Source organism: Schistocerca cancellata, chromosome 2 (assembly GCF_023864275.1).
Source record: "Schistocerca cancellata isolate TAMUIC-IGC-003103 chromosome 2, iqSchCanc2.1, whole genome shotgun sequence".
Taxonomy (NCBI): Eukaryota; Metazoa; Arthropoda; class Insecta; order Orthoptera; family Acrididae; genus Schistocerca; species Schistocerca cancellata.
In genome coordinates, this window is record NC_064627.1 from 983258723 (window position 1) to 983277878 (window position 19156).

Genomic DNA, 19156 nt, shown 5'->3' on the forward strand with positions numbered 1-19156 from the left:
GGCAAACAACTTCTTTTCCGCGCCACTCTGGGAGTGTAGGCTGGAGGCTACCACTGTAAAAGTTATGCTCTGATTGTAGCTCCAGGACAACTGAGAATGATTATCTCACTCAACAGCTAGTCCTTTCGTTGCTAAAGACGTATCTGTACTGTACTTCCTCCTTTGCTGTTCTTCTGGTGCTGTGGATGTGTATACGAGAGCTACTTGGGTTTTCTTACAGGCTATTGACGCCAGTATATGTCCTTAACCACCTACCTGTCACTGCTATGGACGAGTTACTTTCAATTGTCTGTGGAGAAAACAGTTAAAACTATTGTGCAATATATGCTCCTCCTTGCGTGCTACAATTTGCAAATAAACCTAGTTTGTTAAGGCAACGTAACTCCCAGTTTGCGGGAATGGAGTGTTGCATACAGTCATCCACTTGGTGGATATAAAACTCAATAATTTCAGAAGGAAATGCGCAGTTTTTTTTTTTTACTTAATCTGATGTAGTGTAGTATCTATGACGAATGACGAAAACATATTCAGCCAGTTATCGAGCGTAGATGTCAGACGGTTAGATGTGCAAAAATTAAATTTTTTCAGCTTTTAGCCTTCCCAGAAGTGGATGATAACTATTTCGCAGCGGCTGGGACGCCGTCTCTCCATACATGATTTAGATTTTGTCGAACATTCGAGGCACAACAATGCCGGACTCAGCACTGAATGTAGAGAGCACGTCTGTAACAGCGAAAGGGCCAGTAACGACAACTCCTGTGACGTAAATGATTTTATTGGCTTCAGAAAGAGGGTTTAAATTTCTTCTTCGACTGTTACATCTGCTACAGTTTTCTCTTTCATTTTATCCACTGTAGGCAGGTCTTTATTCCCGCGTCATGTAACATTCGGCAGTTCTCCCTGACTAGAAGAATGCCATGCTCGACTGGAGGTACGATATAATAGAAAATCACTAACACAGCTGGAATTTGGTTACTGACCTAGTAAGTAACTGCAATCTCTTGATAATTTCAGTTGGAGCACTTGCTGTGACTGATTTCTCTATCAAAAGGTGTGTGGTTTCCTCCTGCCATGCAACATCTTGTGAACAGTGGACAGTAAGTTCCGATTCTAGAGCTACAATCTTCCTTTGTATTCTATTTCTGAATATCGATGCCCAGCATATTGAGTAAATTTCTCTAATACTTGGTTCTTGCCAGTTCTTTGCAGTAGGTCAAAATTATCAGTGCTCTTATGTAACGCAAGTGTATTCGTCTCCGGTACTTCACATGCTGCCCCAGATAGACAGATGAACCAGAACAATATGTCCACCGTCCACTGCGAGATTAAATGGTTCTGCATATACATGACAAGCTAAGGAAAGAACGTAAGCAGAGAAGAGATGAATGCGGCATCCTTCCACTGACGACACGAACTCCACTTGGGGAAATCCAGTCACGTAAATGACTTTCACAGGTGATATGTTCTTCTCACCCAGCACCTGGAAATGGCGTAGCTGGTTAGCACCTCGCTTGGTAAGTATGCAAAGTGACTGAAGGATAGTTAAGCTATGAGTGAGAGACCGAAGTTTCGGACGTCCATGCTCGTCACAGAAGGTGGAGGTCGGCGGCTTAGCACGCTCTGTAACGGAGGACATGGGTGATCTGTGGCAGATAGGACGACTGAGTAGAATGTTGGTTCTGTCCCACGTGTTGCACAGCACACTGCTCAGCTGACACGTTTAGTTAGTTGCATGTTTCATAGATAACTTACATGATTCTTTCATACAGCGCAATCTGCTCCATGATGTACAAACTCTAGTTATTGATCGATGAGTGGATCGGAACAAAAAAGATATAATGAACTTATGTCCGGAAATGCATGGTTTCCATGCTAGAGACCATTTATTTACTTATACTTTGTTAGAGAGACTGCGGTCTAACACGCGCTGTACCATGCAGCCACAGTTACAGTATGAGGGTTTCCTCCAAGAGAGTAGTCCTGTTCCTCATACGTCATGCCCCAGCGCTCTCTCCTGCCATAGTAATTGGTAATGTGGTGTCCTGTTCACTCGTCTCGCTGACTCTCCTTGTAGTGAATGTGATACAGCGTTGTACACAATGGCTCCATATTCAAATCGGGAGCCTGTCGACATGGCGTTTATTATACAAAGACAAATGGCAAAGGGCGGAGGGTAGCAAGGTTGTATCAGGAGACCTATCCCCACTGGCAACTACCATACCATTCAAAGCTGGCAACAGCGTTTTCCCGGTTGTCTGAGACAGTTTCAGGAAGCAGGAAATCATGAAGGGCGTACCCGAAATGTTCGGACACAAGACTTTGAGGAAAATGTGATTAACGCTGTGGAAGGCGACCGTTGTGTCTGTACCAAGCAGTCGGCCCGCCAGTACAATATGATCGTGTGAAACATTCTCCATGATAGTTGTTACTATACTTACCACATAAGCAACGTGTGTTCCTAGAGTCAGACTTTCGGCATGGGGAACAGTTCTGTCACTGGTTTCTTCACCAGGCAACCATGATTCCGGGTCTCTGTCCCCCATACTTTTCACAGATAAGGCCACCTTTATGCGGAGTTGTGCCTTCAACTTTTACAACAGTCGTCTTTGGTATAGTATGCAGAACCCTTATGGTATGGTGGCAGCGAATCAGCACCATCGGTGAAGCCGGAATGTGTGGGCCGGGATAATTGGCGACCGTATTTTGGGACCAGTCTTCCTTCCACGTCGCCCTAACACGCCGGGACTGTAGGCCTTCCAGAATGAGATTTTCACTCTGCAGCGGAGTGTGCGCTGATATGAAACTGCCTGGCAGATTAAAACTGTGTGCCGGACCGAGACTCGAACTCGGGACCTTTGCCTTTCGCGGGCAAGTGCTCTACCTTTCTTTCAGGAGTGCTAGTTCTGAAAGATTCGCAGGACAGCTTCTGTAAAGTTTGGAAGGCAGGAGACGAGGTACTGGCAGAAGTAAGTCTGTGAATTCGGGGCGTGAGTCATGCTTCAGTAGCTCAGTTGGTAGAGCACTTGCCAGCGAAAGGCAAAGATCCTGAGTTCAAGTTTTGGTCCGGCTCACAGTTCTAATCTGCCAGGAAATTTCACTGTAGGCGTTTCTTGCGGGTGACTTGGCCTCCTCTGCTGGAAGAAGTGCCATTGATGATTCGAAGAGTTATTTGGCTGCTACATAATCCTTCAAATTATCAATGTCACTTTTTTCGGCATAGAATGGACCCTCAAGAAACGCAGATAGTTGTGGCCTCTTCGTTCACCGGATCTCAATCCGTGCGTTTTCTGGTTAAGGGGTCATCTCAAAAGTATAGAGTATGCAGAGCCCATTCCAGATATGGGGACACTGGAGCAACGTATTCATGCTGTCTTTGACTCTGTTCGGTTGCAGACTGGCCGAGGTGAACGTGGGAGACACAGTATGCCACGGCATGTACAGTAGAGATGGGGGATCCGCTCTTGAACTGATACATAGAGTTGAATCATTCAAAGGAGTGAACAATTAGTGATTCAGAAAAATAGAACGGTAGCTCCAAACGTTTCCCACGGCAGAGAGAGAGAGAGAGAGAGAGAGAGAGAGAGAGAGAGACGGAGCATATCAGCAGCGCCTCTGCTGGTCACAGCACAGTGCACGCCACACAACACAGCCAGCGCCGGCCTCTGCCCTGCTTCTACCTTGGCTGCCTGCATTGTGCAGTGCCCCATTGGATTTTGTGTTTCACATATGCCGTGCCGTCTCTGTGCGTCGTCTGCTGCGTGCAGTGTCTGGCGCAGCTTAACTTCGCATCGCACTCTGTCGGCGATCGTTTCAGTCGCACGTCCTGCCCTCTGGGCAGTTGATGCGAGCAACAGGACAGAGAGCCACCTAGCGGATAACATAGGAACTACTTGCAACAACCTGCTCGCAAGGGAACGGACGATTTGTCTTGGAGCGGGTGAGTTCACCGCTCCCCCCACCCACGGAAATCGCCCGCTCAACACTCACCCCACCGTTCTCGACTCTAGCCAGAGCATTGAGCAAAGCAACTCAGGTGTCTCTCTGGTCTCTGCGGTGTTAGCTCAGGCAGTAATACAGCTCGCGGCTCGACCTGCTCGACTCAGTGCTTCTGCATCGGAGTTCGTCTCTATTGGATATTGTTCTTCGTAGTAATACCACTATGTATATTACATTATTATGTTATGTATACATCATTTGTTTTTATTTTATTTTTATTTGTTTAAACTGATCAGATTAGGTTCCTGACGACTCCTCTTACTATAGGATTTTTATTATGGACACTCGAATTTACGCTTTAATTACGAGCGAACCAATAAACGTATCCCAAAATGTGATACACCAATATTTTCCTTGTTTTATTCTGCGTAAGGCTATACGCAGCACTTTCCTTTTACAGTCAAATTTATATTTTTTTTTCTTATTCTGGTACGGATTTTGCGATTTTAGGCGTCTTCGGAAGGAAACGTTCACTTTAAAAATATATGGCTTGCGATGTATTTGTATGAGGTTAATGAAATTTTAATACATTATAGCCAAATATATTGTTAATGTAAATCTCAAGTTACAACATTTTCCGATCACCCGAAAATCCACGATAGTCCAAAATAAATCAATAATCAAAAACATTGTCATATCCTGGAAATTTCAATAAACAATACAAAATTCTTACTCATCTGTGTTACTTCAAAATAGGATCAAATAAGATCAAAATACAGGTATAGTACTGGAATAAACCAAGTTTAAAGGGCAATGTGCCTTCCATTTATTTTCTATTGTAAATGAGTGGTGAGTCATGAAAAAGAGCTAATTCATTTCAGGGAGTGAACAGTTCTGATCCGATCTCTGAGAAGAACAGTTTTGCCCATCTCTAGTGTACAGGCGTGCGTTGAGGCACATGGAAACCAATTTCATCAGATACTGCAACTGTGGAAATCGCACATGTAGATCCCGTAACCTCTCCAAAGGATTCAGAATAATTTACAGAGACAAAATTCTTTATATGTGGACATAGGTGGAATTTGTAAGATATCAAATATATTGATTTATAGTAGATGCTCTAAAAATACACCTGAAATCCGCTTGTTTCCACTCTGCCGTATCACGCTTATAGGCAAAAGCAACAGGTGTATAAAATATAATTTTCTAGCCATGTCTCTTTTGAAGAAGGTTTACATCCACTTGTCCAAAATATCTGCGTTGCATTCGCTATTTATTGTTTCACTCCTTAGAAGATAATCAATAAACACCGTAGTGGCAGTATTTTAATCTGCCGCCTTGAGCTAAAGCCGCGCCTAGACGGCTGGTGCTCTCATATATTATACAAAAGACTCGAAAATTTTCTAACCTGGATTTCCTGAACACGATTGAAACACGCATCGATCTAGATAAGCATCCGTTACATGTAAATACTTATTACAATCATGTGGAGATCCATTTCATCAGCTTAAGAGTACGTAATACACTGATAAGTCATGGGATAGCGTTGTGGACATGTACAGATCGCGGTAGTATCTCAAACATAAGGGATAGAATGTCAGTGTATTGGCGGAGCTCTCATTTATACTCAGAGGTTCATGTGAAATGGTTTCCGACGTGATTATGGGAATTAACACACTTTTAACGCGGAATGATAGCTGTAGATAGGTACATGGGACATCCCATTTCGTAAATCGATGGAGAGTTCAATATTCTGAGTTCCACAGTGTCAAGAATGTGCCGAGAATAAAAAAAATTCAGTCATTAACTCTCACCAAGGACCGCCTTCACTTGACCACCGAGAGCAGCAGCATTCGCGTAGGTTTGTCAGTGCTAACAGAGAAGCAGCACTGAGTGAAGTAACTGCAGAAATCAATGTGGGACGTACGACGAGGGTATCCGTTAGGGCAATGCGATAAAATATACTGGGCTATGGAAGCAGTAGACCGATGCGAACGATTTTGCTAAGAGAACGTCTTCGCCTGTGGCGCCCCCCCCCTCCCCCCCCCCCGGGCTCGTTACCATATCTGTTGGACCTTAGACGACCAGAAAGCCGTGGCCTGGTCAGATAATTTTTTAAAAAGCTGATGGTAGGATTCGAGGTTGACGCAGACTCTACGAAGCCATGGACCCAAGTTGTCAACAGGGCTCTGTGTAATCTAGGAGTGTCTCCATAATGGTCTGGGCTGTGTTTACATTGAATGGGCTTGGTCCTCTGGTCCAACTGAACCGATCATTGACTGGAAATGGCTGTAATCGACTACCTGGAGACCATTTGTAACCAGTTTTTGATGCTGCTGAGCAACAGCCACACAGTATTTTTTAAAGGTTCACACCGATATTTCACTGTTTTATTGTTTATTTCAGTACAGCCCAGGTTTCAGCCTCTTATGCCATTTTCAAGTATCTGCTCATCATCATCATCATCATCATCATCATAATTTAAGACTGATTATGCCTTTCAGCGTTCAGTCTGGAGCATAGCCCCCTTATAAAATTCCTCCACGATCCCCAATTCAGTGCTAACATTGGTGCCTCTTCTGATGTTAAACCTATTACTTCAAAATCATTCTGAACCGAATCCAGGTACCTTCTCCTTGGTCTGCCCCGACTCCTCCTACCCTCTACTGCTGAACACCTGAGTCTCTTGGGTAACCTTGCTTCTCTCATGCGTGTAACATGACCCCACCATCTAAGCCTGTTCGCCATGACTGCTACATCTATAGAGTTCATTCCCAGTTTGTCTTTGATTTCCTCATTGTGGACACCCTCCTGCCATTGTTCCCATCTACTAGTACCTGCAATCATTCTAGCTACTTTCATATACGTAACCTCAACCTTGTTGATAAGGTAACCTGAATCCACCCAGCTTTCGCTCCCATACAACTAAGTTGGTCGAAAGATTGAACGGGGCACAGATAACTTAGTCTTGGTACTGACTTCCTTCTTGCAGAAGAGAGTAGATCGTAGCTGAGTGCTCACTGCATTAGTTTTGCTACACCTCGCTCCCAGTTCTTTCACTATGTTGCCATCCTGTGAGAACATGCATCCTAAGTACTTGAAACCGTCCACCTGTTCTAACTTTGTTCCTCCTATTTGGCACTCAATCCGTTTATATTTCTTTCCCACTGACATTACTTTCGTTTTGGAGATGCTAATCTTCATACCATAGTCCTTACATTTCTGATCTAGCTCTGAAATATTACTTTGCAAACTTTCAATCGAATCTGCCATCATAACTAAGACATCCGCATATGCAAGACTGCTTATTTTGTGTTCACATAACTTAATCTCACCCAGCCAGTCTATCGTTTTCAACATATGATCCATAAATAATATGAACAACAGTGGAGACAGGTTGCAGCCTTGTCTTATCCCTGAAACTACTCTGAACCATGAACTCAATTTACCGTCAACTCAAACTGCTGCCTGACTATCCATGTAAAGACCTTTAATTGCTTGCAAAAGCTTGCCATCTATTCCATAATCTCGTAGAACAGACAATAACTTCCTCCTAGGAACCCGGTCATATCCCTTTTCTAGATCTATAAAGCGTAGATACAATTCCCTGTTCCACTCATAACACTTCTGCATTATTTGCCGTAAGCTAAAGATATGGTCCTGACAACCTCTAAGAGCCCTAAACCCACACTGATTTTCATCCAATTGGTCCTCAACTAATACTCGCACTTTCCTTTCAACAATACCTGAGAAGATTTTACCCACAACGCTGATTAAAGAGATACCTCTGTAGTTGTTACAATCTTTTCTGTTTCCATCTTTAAAGATTGGTGTGATTACTGCTTTTGTCCAGTCTTATGGAACCTGTCCCGACTCCCACGCCATTTCAATTATCCTGTGGAGCCATTTAAGACCTGAAATTCCACTGTATTGATGAGTTCCATCTTAATTTCATCCACCCCAGCTGCTTTATTGCACTGCAATCTATTGACCACTTTCTCCACTTCCTCAAATGTGATCTTATTTCCATCATCATTCCTATCCAATTCTACCTCGAAATCTGAAACATTACTGATCGTATTTTCACCTACGTTGAGCAACTCTTCAAAATATTCCCTCCATCTACCCAAGGCATCCACAGGATTCACCAGCAGTTTTCCTGACCTGTCCAAAATACTTGTCATTTCCTTCTTACCTCCCTTTCGAAGACTGCTAATTACACTCCAGAATGGTTATCCAGCAGCTTGACCCATAGCCTCCAACCTGTTTCCAAAGTCTTCCCAAGATTTCTTCTTGGATGCTGCAATTATCTGTTTGGCTTTGTTTCTTTCTTCAACATAACTTTCTCTGTCTACCTGAGTTCTAGTATGTGGCCATTTTTGATACGCCTTCTTTTTCCTTTTACAGGCAGCCTTGACTGTGTCATTCCACCAAGCTGTTTGCTTCATCCTCCTTTTACACACTACTGTTCCAAGACATTCTTTAGCCACTAGTACTGTGTCCCTGTACCTTGTCCATTCCTTTACCAATGACTGCAATTGACTACATTCAACTAACTGGTACCTTTCTGAGATCGCTGTTATGTACTTGTGCCTGATTTCCTTATCCTGAAGTTTCTCTACTCTTATCCTCCTACATATGGACCTGACCTCCTGCACTTTCGGCCTCACAATCCCAGTTTCACTGCAGATTAAATAATGATCAGTGTCGTCAAAGAATCCCCTGAATACACGTGTGTCCCTCACCGCCTTCCTGAATTCCTGATCTGTTATTATATAGTCAATGACAGATCTGGTTCCCCTGCCTTCCCAAGTATACCGGTGAATGTTCTTATGTTTAAAAAAGGAGTTTGCGATTACTAAGCCCATGCTGGAACAGAAATCCAAGAGTTGTTTCCCGTTCCTGTTGGCCTCCATATCCTCTCCAAATATACCCATAACCTTTTGATGCCCTTCTGTTCGATTTCCAGTCCTGGTGTTAAAATCACCCATGAGCAGAACACTGTCCTTGTCCTTTACTGTAGCAACTACATCACTGAGTGCCTCATAAAATCTATCCATCTTATCTTGATCTGTCCCTTCACAATGGGAATATACTGACACAATCCTAATTTTCTTGCTAGACACTGTCAAATCTATCCACATCAGTCGTTCGTTTACATACCTTATTGCAACTACGCTGGGTTCCAGTTCTTTCCTGATGTAAAGCCCTACACCCCATTGTGCTATTCCTGCTTTGACTCCTGACAGGTAGACCTTGTATTCTCCCACTTCCTCTTCTTTCTCACCCCTTACCCGAATGTCACTAACAGCTAAAACGTCCAGCCCCATCTTACTTGCAGCCTCTGCCAGCTCTACCTTCTTCCCAGAGTAGCCCCCATTGATATTAATAGCTCCCCATCTCATTACCATTTGTTTGCCAAGTCGTATCTTAGGAGTCCCTGGTTTGTCAGTTAGAGGTGGGACTCCGTCACCTCCAAAGGTCCGAGGCATTTTGCTCTGATTGTTGCCAGCATCATATTTAAAGTACCAGGGAAGCAGGTTACTAGCCTTACTTGCCCCGAGTCCCATTGCGTTTTACCCCTAACGGTTGAGGGACTAATCGGTGGATTTCGTATTCTTTGCCGTATGAGCACAAAGGTGACCACGACTCAGAATATGTCCGAGACGCCCAGCCTTATTCCAAAGTAACTGGTATCCCGACTGTCGGGACCACTTACTTGGCCACTCATACGTTGCCCGTGGTTCATCAACTAGGACATGACTACAAGAACCCACATCATGAGGTATCTGCTAAATGCAAAAAATGGCATGCAGCAGAATACGTAAAATTTCAAAACATGTAAAAGTCTTAAACAATGAAAGTAAATTCGCGCATAATTACGAAATATCTACTTACAATATGTCTTTAAGATGTATTGCGGGACACTTAACAAGTTACCAAGCTTAAAGTTGGCATAAATTAAGAAAACTATTGGCTCCCGACGAAAGGCCAGATATAAAATCACAATCTTGTAGTAAATCTGTAAAGAAACATGGGAGCACGTCATAGTTAGTAAAAGCGGACCTACGTTGGTAAATAAATGATGATCCATGTCCTTAAACCGTAGTGATAGTAACATCAAAGAGTATGAGAAATAAAATAACTGAATATTAAAATGACAAAGTGTCATAGATATATGACTATTACGAGTAATATTAAGTATCTTCATACAGTACATAATTATCCTTGGGGTAGCACTGTGCACCATCATCTTTGCAATAAACATGTTTACATCACATCTCACCAACAGTAAGTGAACCTACATTAAATTCGATGAGGAACTATTGTGTAAAAGAAACAAAACGAAATGAAGTTCAAAGACAGTTAATCACATACAATAATATAGTAAGTGCCATTGATAATACAGGATACAAAAGTTAGCAATAGACGTTAAGAACGCGGGAATGGGGATGGGAGGGGTAAAGGACAATATCGAGATGGGGAAATGGTAAAAGCAGAGTTACAAGTGGGTATATGTATGGAATGGGGAGAGGTGCTGAATAAAATAACAGTAGGGACTTGAGTGCATATTTGATTAAATGTTGGAGCAGGAAAAATCAAAATGAGAGTAAAGAAGTGGGAGAAAGTTGTAGTGTAGTGGGCAGCACTGTAGCGCCGGCAGATGTTCGGAACTTTGTACAATTGATGTGAACGCATTGCCGTTTAGTAATCATGGAGAATTGGACTGGTGTGGAACGTGCAGTAGCTGTGAGAGCGTTTTACAAAAATGGTGATAGTGCGACTGCCACGCAGAGAACATTTCGACAGCATTACCAGCATGGCCGTCATGGACGTGTCCCATATGCGCATGCGATTACAACGTGGGTGCGTAATTTTGAAGAAACAGGATCTGCCTTGAAAAAGAAACTTCCAGGTGGCGTTCCAACGGTACGTACCCCAGAGAACATTGCAGCTGCTAGAGCTGCAATCGAGAGAAGTCCTCGCCGCTCCGTTCGACAGCATGCATCTTCGCTAGGGATTAAGCGACGAAGCTTACAAAGAATACTGCACGAATTAGACTTTCATCCCTATATGTTGCAGATTGCGCAACACTTACATGAACGAGACCCAGCGTCACGTATAGAGTTTAGTAGCCAGATATTGGCTAAAATTAACGAGGACGCGAATTTCCTTGGTAACTTATGGATATCAGACGAAGCCCATTTCCACCTGAACGGATTCGTGAACAAACAGAATTTTCGTTATTGGGCACAGGACAGTCCTTGTGAGTTTCACCAGCGACCACTACATAGCGCCAAGGTCACAGTATGGTGTGCTGTATCATGTCATGGTGTTATGGGCCCTTATTTTTTTGAACGTGAGGATGGTAGTGCAGTGCCAGTAACATCCGCTCGATATGGTGAAATGCTTCAAACATTCTTTACACCGAGACTGTACGAGGTTAATCTTAACGTCGAAAACATGGGTTTCAGCAGGACGGAGCCACGTCACACACTGGTCGACATTCGATGGCAGCAGTTCGTCAGTTGTTTGGAAGACGCATTATTTCACGTAACGGTGACATTGCATGGCCTGCGAGATCCCCTGATCTTAGTGTGTGCGACTTCTTCCTGTGGGGATATCTTAAAGGCAAGGTGTACCGTACACGTCCTGCAACAATCCATGAACTGAAGGAGAACATTGCAAACGAAATCACTGCCATTCCCCAAGATTTGCTACACCGCGCATTCCAGAGATTTCATAACAGGCTGTTAGAGTGTGAACGCCGAATGGGAGAACATCTTTCCGATGTCATCTTTAAAAAGTAAAGAGACACTTTTGGGCATTTTGATTGTAAAGACATACTGAATAATGGCATACTGAATACATTCACTTTCGTTAATAAATTACTAGTTTTATGAATTAATTCATGGAAACGGCGTTATTTCGAAATTTCCGGTTTCCATGCGCCACCCTGTAGTACTGGAGGGAACTCACACCATGAATCGTACAGGGCTGGCCATTAATCCGTAAGAGTAAGATGGGGTGGAGACCTCTTCTGAACAGCACGTTGCAAAGCAACCCATATAAGCTCAATAATGTTCATGTCTGGGGAGTTTTATGGACAGCGGAAGTGTTTAAACTCAAATGAGTCTTCCTGTAACCAATACGTAACTTTTATGGACAAGTGGGGTGTCGCATTGTCCAGCTGGAATTGCCCAAGTCCATCGCAATGTACAATGGACACAAATGAATGCAGGTGATCAGGCAGGATGTTTACCTACGTGTCACCTGTCAGAATCGTATCTTGAAACGTCCCCTTTGAAAAATTATACAAGACTGTGCTTAAACTGACACACAATATTTTTAGCGCAACGCAATCTGACTTCCAATAATCCCTACAAAAGAATGGCCCTGACTAACATTAACCTATACCTTTCACAAATCACTTACCTCACAAAAATCTTCATTACTCAAACTACTGCAATACAGCGAGCGCCACTACTGCCAGCTAAATAAAAGATTCAAACTACGGAAGGCACTAACTACTAGTAGGCATAGTTAGCAAATGAAAGATTTTAATAGAGAACAAACATTGTATTTACGTTAATAGTCATAATATATATAGCAGTTCATGACAAATTTCAAAACTCCGCCATCTCTCTCCCCACATCCACCACTGCTGGCGGCTCACCTACAACTGCGCAACGCTACGCGCTGTTCACATCCAGCTGCCGCTGCCCAACACTACAATGGCAGACAACAATGCAAACTAGCCACAGACTGCACACAGCACAGCCAGTGATTTTCATACAGAGCGCTACGTAACGTTGCCAATAAGAAAACATAAACAGCCTACTTACATAGCCCCCACGCTCCCCACAAAAAATTTTAGAGATTGTTTTGGGCACTGGGCAATACATATTTGTAAAAATTTTTCATAATCGTAATTACAATAACAAAGAAATCAAATGCACACACTTATTGATACAATGTTGGTCAAAAGCTGAAATTTTCTCACAGTCCATAAAGACAGTCCTGATCATTCAACACAGTGAAACTGCCATTTCTTTTCTCAAAGTCTGAGCAGTAAAAGACAATGCACACGGAAGTAGTGGATTTCCATGCAGTCTTGAAGAAGTAGTGTTGTCCTTCCAACGGAAAGACAGTGCTGACTCTTGACATGCTGACAGGTAATGGGCCACAACAGAGCAAACCCACAGCAGAGCCATTCGACGTTTTGAAGAATATTGGTAGCTAGGTCATCACAGAGCAGACCCACTGTAGTCCTGGTAGAGATTACGGTATTGGTGGGCCACCAGAGGTGCAGACCCCCTGCAGTCCTTGTGGAAATAATGGTATTGGTGGGCCATCAAAGATGCAGATCCACTGTAGTCCATGTAGAGATAATAGTATTGGTGGATCATCAAAGATGCAGACCCACTGTAGTCCTTGTAGAAATAATGGTATTGGTGGGCCATCAAAGATGCAGATCCACTGTAGTCCTTGTAGAGATGGCCAGCAGCCATCTGTTGTGACTGTGCAGGTGCACAATCACCATCGAAGAGTCTTGCAGAGAAGATAGCAAGCCCATAAACCACCACTTGTGCACTCACAAAGTTTTTGGAATTGTCCTTAGGACCAGCAATGCTGTTATCCAGTCCCTTGCTGAATTATTAACATACGTGCAAACACTATCACTCCCTACTTCTCACATATTGTGCATTACTATGACCAACAGAAATGTGTGCAGTGAAATGAATGCTTACAAGTTACTTAATTTGATGAACTGGTGTCAATTACAATATTATAACATTAGAATACAATTACAAAGGTACAAAATACATCATTAAAAACATAACAATACAGATAACATTTGTAGTAATACAGGCTTTACAAAAGAATAGAAATAACATATACATCAGTGTTACAGGAATTATGACATGAGTACATATATAAAAGATCAGAATAACTTTCGAAACATCAACTTCACACATGAGCATTAAAATAAAACAGAATAAATAATGTCTAAACATCTTTACAAGGTAAATAACATATTATTAATGCCAATTATATTTGAGGTTAACAGAATTCCTCATCATAGTGAATGTAGCTTAGTATTAGAAGAGAAAAAATTCTATGAAACTACACAGAGACAGGAAGAAAACAAATACACAAGGGTACACAAACACATAGTGGGTTAACACAAAAGGAAACGACAGGGTTTGCTTTCAGTGTAACATTTGGTACTGCAGTCCAACTCAAAACTTCATTCCATAGATCTTTCGTCTTATTTCAACCTTTGCTTCCACCAAAAAAAATCCTATCCAAGCATGATTTCTGTATTTATTTCACATATGTCTTACCTCATTATTTATTTCCAAGAAAATCCTACCTATACCTGTACTTTGTTCGTATAACTTCTCAGTGCATTTCTTCAAATTCATTGCAACTCATTCTCTTAGAGGCTACCCCCTCTTAAGCTAACTTAAATCTACTGAGCTCAGATGCTAAACTAAGAGACGAGGCAATGCAGCAGCATAAAACAATTAACACAATCATCAAGGACAAAAATTTTAAATAGGCAAAGCAATTGCAGTACTACAACTAATATAAGGCACTGTGCAGCAAACAAGAAAAATAAATCAGTAATAAAACTAGCTTAGAAGAGTAACACAATTTAAAATTCAGTAGCACTATGCCTGGCAAACAGCAGCAGCAAATATAAAAAATATAAAACTTATATCTCAATAAGAAAACATAAACAGCCTACTGATGAAATGTCCCCTTTTGAACAATTATACACGACTGTGCTTAAACTGAAAGTGACACACAATATTTTTAGCGCAACGCAATCTGACTTTCAAAAATCCCTACAAAACAATGGCCCTGACTAACATTAACCTATACCTTTCACAAATCACTTACCTCACAAAAATCTTCGTTACTCGAACTACTGCAATACGGCGAGCGCCACTACTGCCAGCTAAATAAAAGATTCAAACTACTGAAGGCACTAACTACTAGTAGGCATAGTTAGCAAATGAAAGATTTTAATAGAGAACAAACAATGTATTTACCTTAATATTCATAATTGACATCCAGTTTTACAAATTTCAAAACTCCGCCATCTCTCTCCCCACATCCACCACTGCTGGCGGCTCACCTACAACTGCGCAACGCTACGCGCTGTTCGCATCCAGCTGCCGCTGCCCAACACTACAATGGCAGACAACAATGCTAACTAGCCACAGACTGCACACAGCACAGCCAGTGATTTTCATACAGAGCGCTACGTAACGTTGCCAATAAGAAAATATAAACAGCCTACTTACATAGCCCCCATGCTCCCCACAAATAATTTTAGAGATTGTTTTGGGCACTGGGCAATACATATTTGTTAAAATTTTTCATAATCGTAATTACAATAACAAAGAAATAAAATGCACACACTTATTGATACAATGTTGGTCAAAAGCTAAAATTTTCTCACAGTCCATAAAGACAGTCCTGATCATCCATCACAGTAAAAGAGTTTTTCTCAAAGTCTGAGCAGTAAAAGACAATGCACACGAAAGTAGTGGATTTCCATGCAGTCTTGGAGAAGTAGTGTTGTCCATCCAACGGAAAGACAGTGCTGACTCTCGACATGCAGACAGTATTTCATAAACAGCCTACTTACAGTCTAGACGTATTAGGGGTCTCTTTTTTTGTCATCTGTCTGCTGACTGGTTTGATGCGGCCGTCACGAATTCCTCTCCTGTGCTAACCTCTTCATCCCAAAGTAGCAGTTCAAACCTCCATCATCAATTATTTGCAGGATGTCTAACGATCTCAGTCTTCCTCTACAGTTTTTGCCCTCTACAGCTCCGTTTAGTACCATGGAAGTCATTCCCTCATGTCCTAACGGATGTTCTATTATCCTGCCCCTCCTCCTTATGAGCGTTTTCCATGTGTCTCTTTCCTCTCCGATTCTGCGCAGAACCTCCTCATTCCTTACCTTACCAGACCACCTACCTTTCAACATTCGTCTGTAGCACCACAAATGCTTCGATTCGATTCAGTTCCGGTTTTCCTACAGTCCATGTTTCACTACAATGCAATGCTGTTCTCCAGACGCACATTCTCAGAAACTTCTTCCTACTTTGTGACCATCAGTCGTGACTTCAAGTTTCTCGCTGTCTCATTTCTACTGATTCTCATTACCTTCGTCTTTCTTCAATTTACTCTCAATTCATACTCCGTACTCATTAGACTGTTCACTCCGTTCAGCAAATCATGTAATTCTTCTTCACCTTCACTCAGGATAGTAATGTCGTCAGCGAATTGTATCAGTGGTATCTTTTCACTTAGAATTTTAACCCCACTCCCGAACCTTTCTTTTATTTCCATCATTACTTCCTCGACGCACAGATTGAACGGTAGGGGCAAAAGCCTACTGCCTTGTTATACATCCTTTTTAATACGAGCAATTCGTTCTTGTTCTTCCACTCTTATTATTCCCTCTTGGCTGTTGCATATAGACGGCCGGAGTGGCCGAGCGGTTCTATTCGCTACAGCCTGGAACCGCGCGATCGCTACGGTCGCAGGTTCGAATCCTGCCTCGGGTATGGTTGTGTGTGATGTCCTTAGGTTAGTTAGGTTTCAGTAGTTCTAAGTTCTATGGGACTGATGACCTCAGCAGCTAAGTCCTATAGTGCTCAGAGCCATTTGAACCATTTTGTTGCACATACTATATATGACCCGTCTCTCCCTATAGCTTATCCCTGCTTTTTTCAGAATATCGAAAATCTTGCACCACTTTACATTGTCGAAAGCTTTATCTAGGTCGACAAATCCTATGAACGTGTCTCGAATTTTCTTTAGTCTTGCTTCCATTATTAACCGCAATGTCAGAATTGCCTCTCTCGTGCTTTTGCCTTTCCTAAAGCCAAAATGATCGTCATCTTGCGCATCCTCAATTTTCTTTTCCATTCTTCTGTATATTATTCATGTAAGCAACTTGGATGCATGAGCTGATAAGCTTATTGTGCGACAATTCTCGCACTTGTCAGCTCTTGTCGTCTTCGGAATTGTATGGATGATGCTTTTCCGAAAGTCTGATGGTATGTCGCCAGACTCAAAGATTCTACACACCAACGTGAATAGTCGTTTTGTTGCCACTTCCCGCAACGGATTTAGAAATTCTAATGTAGTGTTATCTATCCCTTTTGCCTTGTTTGATCTTAAGTCCTCCAACGATCTTTTAAATTCTGATTCTAATACTGGATCCCCTATCTCTTCTCAATCGCCTCCTGTTTCCTCTTCTATCACATCAGACAAATTTTCTGCCTCATATAGGCTTTAAATGTATTCTTTCCACCTATCCGCTCTCCTTTCCATTTAACAGTGGAATTCCCGTTGCACTCTTAATGTTATCACCGAAGATTGTTTTGACTTTCCTGTATGCTGTCCTTTTCACAATCATTTCTTTTCGGTGTCATCACGTTCATGCTGCAACCATTTCCTCTTAGCTTCCCTACAGTTCCTATTTACTTCATTCCTCAGCGACGTATCTTTCTGTGTTCCAGAGATTCCCGGAACATTTTTGTACTTCCTCCTTTCATCGATCAATTGGTGTTATTTCTTCTGTTACCCACATTTTCTTCGCAGTTACCCTATTTATGCCTGTTTTCCTTTCCAACTTCTGTGATGACCCTTTTTAGAGATGTCCATTCCTCTTCAACTGTGCTGCCTACTGAGCTATCCCTTATTGCGGTATCTATAGCCTTAGAAAACTTCAACCGTATCTCGGCATTCCTTAGTACTTCCGTATCCCACTTCTTTGCGTAGTGATTCTTCCTGACTATTGTCTTGAAATTCAGCCTACTCTCCATCACTACTATATTGTGATCTGAGTCTATATATTTGAAATCTCTGTCTGAACATGATGTAATCTAACTGAAATCTTCCCGTATCACCCGGCCTTTTCTAAGTATACCTCCTCCTCTTGTGATTCTTGAACAGAGTATTCGGTCTTACTAGACGAAATATATTGCAGAACTCAATTAGTCTCTCTCCTCCCTCATTCCTTGTCCCAAGCCCATATTCTCCTGTAATCTTTCCTTCTACTCCTTCCCCTACTACTTTATTCCAGTCCCCATGACTATTAGATTTTCACGTCCCTTTACATACTGTATTACCCTTCCAATATCCTCTTACACTTTCTCTATCTCTTCATCTTCAGCTTGCGTCGTCGGCACGTATAGCTGAACTATCGTTATCGGTATTTGTTTGCTGTCGATTCTGATCAGAACAGCCCTATCACTGAACTGTTCACCCTCTGCCCTGCTTGCCTACTATTAACGAATCTACTCCCAATGCCATTTTCTGCTACTGCTACCCTATAATTATCTGACCTGAAATCCTTGTCTTCTTCCATTTCACTTCACTGTCCCCTACTGTGTTCAGATTGAGCCTTTGCATTTCCCTTTCCAGATTTTCTGCTTTCCCTACCACGTCCAAGCCTCTGACATTCCACGCCCGACGCATAGAACGTTATCCTTTCGATTATTATTCAATCTTTTTCTCCTGGAGATCAGAATGGGGGACCACTCCGAAAACTTTGGCCAATGGAGAGGTCATTATGACACTTCTTCAATTAGAGGCCACATGCCCTGTGAACACACGTTATGTGTCTTTAATGCCGTGGTTTCCGTTGCTCTCTGCAGCGTCATGCCGTTGATAATTGATGATTCTTCCGCCTTTAGGGGCAGTTTCGCACCCCTAGGACAAGAGAGTGCCCTGAACCTCTGCCCACACCTCCGCCTTCTTTGATAAGGCCGTTGGCAGAACGAGGGGTGACTTCTTACGCCAAAAGTCTTCGGCCGCCAATGTTGATTAGCAATCAAAACTTAAGAGGCGGCGGGATTCAAACCCGGCACCGAGGACTTTTTTATTATGAATTAAAGGCACTACAACTAGACCACGCGTGCTATATCACTCCAACTTCACACGCCCCACATCATTACAGAGCATCCACCAGCTTGAACAGTCCCTGCTAACATGCAGTGTCCATGAATTTATGAGGCTGTCTGCATACCCGTACGCGTCCATCTGCTCGCTACAATTTCAAACGAGACTCGTCCGACAAGGCAACATGTTTCCAGTCATCAGTAGTCCAGTGTCGGTGTGGACGGGCACGCGTAAAGCTTTGCGTCGTGCAAGTATCAAGGATACAAGAGTGGGCCTTCGGCAA